This window comes from Triturus cristatus, chromosome 7 (genome assembly GCF_964204655.1).
Source record: "Triturus cristatus chromosome 7, aTriCri1.1, whole genome shotgun sequence".
In the NCBI taxonomy this organism is placed as follows: Eukaryota; Metazoa; Chordata; class Amphibia; order Caudata; family Salamandridae; genus Triturus; species Triturus cristatus.
Genome location: NC_140590.1, coordinates 157,148,644 through 157,155,791, shown reverse-complemented (window position 1 = coordinate 157,155,791; position 7,148 = coordinate 157,148,644).

The following is a 7,148-nucleotide window of genomic DNA, read 5'->3' as shown; positions in this document are numbered from 1 at the left end:
GTCCACATCGACACCAACGGGCAACGTCCGAAAGTAAAGGACGGAGTATGATAAAGAATATGTATGTGATGGCTTGCATCTCACTGTTGGAAAGTTGGTTATTAGTAGGGGCAAATGTATGTTTGTCCCTGGCAATAAGGCCGTTACCACAGTATAGGACTCATTACAGGTTTTAGAAAATTATTCTAATGCTCAACCCTTGGTAGCTTGGCTGCGAGCATGCAGGCTTAACTTCAAAGACAGATATGTAAATTATTTAAAAACCCCAATTCAGTAACTAATTAAGACACAACACACACAATAAAAATAATAGGAGATATTTTTATCTTTAAAATGAACCAAAACGAAAAAAAATCCAATGTAGGGAACAGGAGATATGATTTAAAAAAACCTTTTAGCACTATATAGCCCATAGAAACCCATAGTGCCTTCTGGGACATCTGCTTGCGCTTGACAGGGTCATAGTCAAAGTTTGAGGCAAAACAGAATGGAGCCCTGCGCAGCTACCCCTTGTGAAAGGTCGTGGTCAAAGTTTTTACCTTCTGATTTAGAAACTTTTCTCTAGCTTTTCTTCCCAGGTTTTCTCGAAGCTCTCAGCCAGTGCAGATTTGATGAGGGTTTGCAGGCTTGCCTGGCAATGAGCTCCTGGTCAAAGTTATGAAAGTTCGACTTCTGGAGCTTTCCAGCAGGATGAACCAGGTCTTTTGGCCAGCTCGCGGTTGAAGGTCGGCGGCTTGGCTCTCGCGGTTGGTTCCGGTAACCTTTTCTACGTTCCGTCTTAGAAACTTTTACGGAGCTTTTTCTTCAAGGGTCCCTCGCTGCCAGATTCTGTGAGGTCTTGCCAGCTTTGGTTTCCACCTACTCTTGGTCAAACTCTGGAAGTCGGACTTCCAGAGCTTTTCAGACGGTCGAACTTGGACGGCAGGCCTGTTCGCAGTTGAGGGTCGCTGGCTTGGCTGGCCAGGTCTAGTCGGTCCACTTATAAAGCTTTTTTCCAAAGTTGCTCGAAACTTCTCCAACCTTCGGAAAATTCTTCCTATAATTCCCCAAAGGGTCTCAAAGTGTCTAACACTTACTCCAAGAGACTGGAATCTCCAAGATGGTCCTTGAAAGTTTGGGCCTTCAGTTCCCACAATCCACTTGGACAAAACCCTTACAAATGGTAATTCGCCAGCCTGGGGATTCTTGATGGTGATGGTCCAGGTGAGCTCTGTTAGCCTGTAGGTTGCTGCAGGGAGTCTACTCTTTAGTCCTTTTGAAGCAAGGTAGTCCACAGGGCTGTAGTTCCAGATTGTGAAACAGGAGCAATCTAAAGAGTGCAGGGCCTGGTTGGTGCAAATCAAACTCCTCAGCAGGAACCCTTCTTCTCTCAAGTTTCAAGCAGCAGATCCGAGAGGCTCTGTCCCTCTCAGATACTCATTCTAAGTTCTCTGAGTCAAGCAGGAGGTCACACCTGTCCAATGAGGTGCAGGGCAACACCCCAGGGTATGACCACATTCTCCAAAGTGTGGCAGTATTTTCCCTCAAGGAGCACAATTTCTCCAAAATTCATCATGGCTTATTTTCCAGCAGAGGGAGCAGAACTAACTAAATCAGCCTACAGGATGGCTTCATATGCATAGGTCCACTCTCCTTACATCTGGGAATTCCTCCTTAATCTCCCCATCTGGCTGTGGAGCAGAGGGGAGAGGTGTAAATAGAAACTGGTTTCTCAAAGTTGTCTCTTCCTTCCCTTGAAAAGCATTATTTACTACCCCTCCCTCTGGCATTCCTACGCCCAGCAACCTCTCATTCCAGAAAGGCTTCCTAACCCTAGGGGTCATTTATCACCCCTTCAAAGCAGCCATGCTAATCCACTTATCTCTGACCAATCAAGGCAGATCACTAGAGTGCTGAAATTTGGCTTACAGACAAGAAAGTCTTATAACTTATTGTCTGTACATTTTATAATAAATTCAACAATACCATATTGTTGGATTTATCAGTACCATTCTGCTGAGTAATTTAATGCAATTTCATGGCTTTCTATTCTCCAGTTATTAATTAATAACCTCTTGCAATCATAACCTATGGGCTGGGGCTCTGCAATGGAAAAATGAACTTGGGACTTCCAGTTCCAGGGCCTTTAAAACATGTTTTATAAGGACCCTGCTCATACCTACAGGACTCCCATCCCTGGAACACCTAGGAAAGGCTTTAGGGGTTCTGAATATATCAAAATATTGCAGATCCTCACTTCACAGTGATCCTAGCACAAATGTCAATTTTGGGAAGCACTTTACTACAATGTGGAGAGTGAAATCTTCAATTTCACTAACCCTAGGGCACATAAAAACCTTTTTATAAGGACTCTCCTTATAAGTACCTGACCCCCATCCCTGGGACACCTAGGGGAGAACCTAAGGGGTACCTAATATGCCCAAACGTTGTAGTTTATCAATTTTAATTGCCACAAATAGAAAACTCGAGTTTAGGCAAATGTGCATTTTAAAAGCAGTCCTGCAACACAGGACTTCTTTTAAACTGGCCTCAGGCTTCAGCAGTGCACACATGTAAGTGCTGAAAGGCTGCTGGCCTTTAAACTGCCATGCCCTATTATATACCAGGCACTTAACAGTAGTTCCAATCCCCCTGCCCTATTATGTACTAGGGCTGTATAGGGGAGGTCATGCCAATCATAGGGGTACCCTAACCCATAGTGTACCCTAGTGTATGTAGGTGTTTTAACTGTATTCTAAGTGTGTTTCAGCATTTCACTGGCCCTGTACCTGGTTAGGTAGAGCCCAGGGTCAGTTAGAGTCAGCTACCACCAGTACCAGTCAGCACAGGATGACTTTACAACTCACAAGTAGTGGGTCAACGCCCTCAGCGCTCAAATAGATGAGCCGCCCCTGCAAAAATGCCCCACACGCTCATGGTCATAACTTCTTTTATATTTTCTGGTCCTTCAAATATTTGAAAGTTGCATGTTGTCAAAATATCATCCTGCACCAAAACTGAATGCAGTGTGTTGACTCCCACTATGTCATGGAGGTAGTGTAAAGAGGTAAGTATAAATATAGACATATATATCATGACAGTGTATAGATGTGACATTGAGAATAGTAAATGCATACTTACCTATTTATAGTACCAAGTACCATTGAAATGAGGTGGTAGTCGATATTCTGCACTTGATATTTTTGTGTGTTAGTATTAAAACTCAATACTGTGGTCGAACACAGCTGAGGTAGGAACGACACCTCCCCTGCCTTGTATTTACCAAGCACCCATACATTATTTACTTCCTTAATCTTTCCTTGAAAATAGTAGGTTTCAACTATAGCCTTAGGGCCCGCCGCAGCAGGCTCTACTGGGCATTAAAGGCCCGCTCAGCGTTAAAGGCCCCTTTGGCTCGGGACTTTGACAAGGGAGATGGTCTTTAATGGTCGGTAGAGCCTGCTATGGAGGGCTCAAAGGCTATTAGAACATTATGCTCCTAGAGAGCAGAATGTTCTAATTTGTAAAACAAAGTCCTCACGGATCCCAAGGGGGGGTTAAAATCCCCTCTGGATCAGTAAGTCCTTTGTTCACACCAAAAGCTGTGAACAAACATTGGGATGTTGATGCTCCGGGCTTCTACCATCCAATAGAAGCCCGGAGCACTCCATTGTCTTCAATGGAGCGCTCAATAGTCCAATGTTCTAATATTTCTTCCTTCCCTAAAAAAAAAGCAATAAATGCATAAATCTCTTTGCCGCCTAACCTAAAGTTGGATTAGGGTGACAGCCCTTTCAGAGCTGGATCTGGTGGCTCAGTGCATGAATGGAGCCAATCCAGGGAACTGTGAATGACCTCAGTGTCCTAGGTCCTAATCACAGCAGGTCCGCTCAGCTTATTATCCTTTTGATGTTGATAACAAGTACCCTTGAGTTGTGTACCAATAAACATCTGGTATTTCTGAACGACCCAAGAGCACTCCTTGGGTGTGGCTATCCTCTACAAATGTACTTCTTACTTTGTATGTCCCAAGAACGTGTTTGGTCACTACGTGCAAGGACATGTGGTACGTGGTGCGCCCTATTTGGCCTTAGCCGCGAGCAGTAGATGCACCTCTATTTATGGAATTGACTTTTGTTCAGCATCTGTGTCTAGGATGGAAAACAAGCCCACATTCTCTAAGTCGTTTGTTATGAAGACCTGTTTTTACTCTCTTGTGGTGAGACTGAAAATTACTGCGCAAACACATCTTGAACAAATTGTGGAAATGACAATAACTACTGCCCACTACAGAAAGGAAGGCAGTATCTGGCAATGTGCCTGCCCCCTCCGCCGATAGAGGGGTGATACCTTTTACTATTACAATGCCAGTCCCGGGGGAAGCACTGCTGGCCCTAGTCTCAGTGATGCTACTCGCTGGGATACCTTCAAGATGTTGGGGGCCACTGGTGCCAAGGAGTGTGTTTAGGAGACCTCCTCCCAGGGAGGAAACACCGCATTGCCCCCTCCTCTTGCCGGGGACCATTGCGCATGATGGTCCAGCAGACCCCATGCCAATACAACCTGGCAGGTGGTAAAATGGCCCACTAAGCCCTTTTTAACCACTCCCCAGAGATTTTAATATGCAACTCTTTGCTTTCCAGGAATTGCCAGCAGGCAGGGACATTTGCACTTTATAGGCAGCAATTTTAACTTTTTTTCTGCCTAATAGACTTCTCCTGTGGATTAGTGTAAGTGGTATTTTATTTTGTTAAATCTGTAGAAAACTCAGTGGTCGTTTCACCTAAACAATCTAGGGAGCAGTAGTGATTTCAGATACCGCTGAGAACGTCAATGACATCACAGGAAGTGATAGGACACATTTTACCATAATGTCTTGATATGTTTACATTTCCGTTTTAACAGCTATCAGACATAATATGCCACAGTATTGTCAAATCTATGACACTTGTAGAGACTAGGGGCTTCATTTAGAGGGCAGTATGGAATGAAACCATCAAATAACTCCATGACTCACTGTCCACACCATGTTCGTGCTTCCCTTCCCCTATGCCCACTTTACACCTCATCACCCCAAAGATCCACTCCCACCCTGCTGACATCAATGCGGCCCTTCAGCACACCACAGACCATACATTTTGGCCCCTGGGAAAACGTTAGCGTGTACCCATGTTCTAGATGCTAGGCTTTTAGTCATAGCCCGCTTGATGGTCCCATGTCATGGTGTAGCCGCACAAGGTAGCCCCACCAGACTGTAGATCACAGCGCCACGGGATGATCCACATCACAGTACTTTAGGTTACAGTGGCATGGGATGATCTGAAGTTGCACTTCTTAGGGTCCACAGCTACACAGGTTCAGCCAGATTTGCAGTTCTTGGCATAGTGGCACAGCAGCCATGATTCCATTTCCACATTGAACCTCAGAAACGAGATTTCAACGCCTGCGAACACCTGAGGAACACATATTTCTCTCTTCTGTCCTCCTTCCACTCGCAGACCCCACGATCAGTGAGATCTTGCTTCTTCTGGCTTTTCCTAGACAGTCGCACCTCCTCGAAGGTTGCGTGGCTCCTTTCTTCTCTAACCAGGCAGGTTGGCTTCTAGGTCAAATGAACAGTTTCTTCTAGAAGGGCAAGGCTTCACGCGATGTCTCTTCACCACTGGGAAGCTGGCAGGCGAAAACCAGTCCTGGTTATATAGCGGTCCTATGAGTACTCTCCTAGGCACTCCCTGCCTTGACTGCAGTGAACGTGGAAGTGGCACAACAAGTGAGTTAGTGGTCCCACATTTATACAGTAAAAGCATGCAGGAGATGTGGAACCACTGCCTGCACTTTCAGAACCGGTTTGGGGTGATTATCCTTTCAAGTGTCCTTCCAGGCTGCTCTCCAGGCACAGCTTTTGTCTAGAGTGATGCTCTTCGCAGCAAGGTAGTCTGCATCTTTGAGTACTGACAATGGAGACCCATAGAGGAGTGAGCTTTATGCATCTGGCTTTCATCAGCCACACTGTAAAGTGATCAGGTTAACGACAAAAGGCTGGTTTCAGCTAAACGGTCCATTTCAGCTTGAGCAACTGAGACTACTGTCCCTCCCTTCACCCCCATCATCTACCAAGTGGCACTGCTAAAGGAAGACTAATCAGCAGTTCCCCCTCTAATTGTAATTCTAAAGGAGCATTGTCTCCTTCCTCCACACTTCACTGAATATGTCTCCACCCTCATCCATCAGAAATGCTTGTAAAATTTCCGACCCTTGTGTAGTATGTGAATGGAGGAAGTAATGCATGAGAGGTTTGAAGGCACAGGTTTACGACAGCTGTCTATATGAATACAGAAGTTTTCCTTTGGAAATGTATGGTTGGCATAAGTTAAGGCTGATTAGATTAGGTCTCCTTGAAGTCACAAAAAGAGTAAGATATGACCTTTTGTGAAAGTGACTTAGGCCTCAGAACCTCTTGAACAATGTTGCTTACATTTGACTTATTGTACTAAGGGACATCCACTGATTGCAAGAGAATACAGCACAGATGTTTAGGTCTGGCCTACAGGAAGCTTTAGTCTCATAATAAATCAAATATGCATAATTATAGAGAGGGGCTTTTGGCTGCCTCTTCGCCTGTTGGTCTTTTTGACTATTATTCAGATTTTGCTTCTGCCCACCACAGCAATATGTCAACTCCCTTCAGCCGTGGCTCCCTTGCACACCGAGTGAAGGCGTTTTATGTGATTTCATGTACACATCCGCCCAAAAAAGTTTACTTGCCAATGCATTTTTTCTTTCCCCTTCTTTTCCTTTTTAAATTCTTATCTAGCCATCCATTTAAAATTATGTCTTTACATGGATACATACACTAAAAAGGGTTTCTATACCTTTTCTAAGGATACCCACTTGCTAGGAAGAATCCATATTATTCTATTAAAATTAAATACAATAATATTTTACCTTGTTAGTGCACACATACAATGACCATGTTTTCTTCTTTTTTTTTTTTGAGGCATATGCTTGCAATAAGAAATTGAAAATCAAAATGTAACCAATGCATTTACTTGCCAAGGCCAGACCTGTTGGCTTTGCCACTTCTTATTTGAGATTTAGATGACTTGTGACCAGGATCCTTTCATATGCCCCCTGCGATTAATAATTCCCCACTGTGATCCAACCCGACC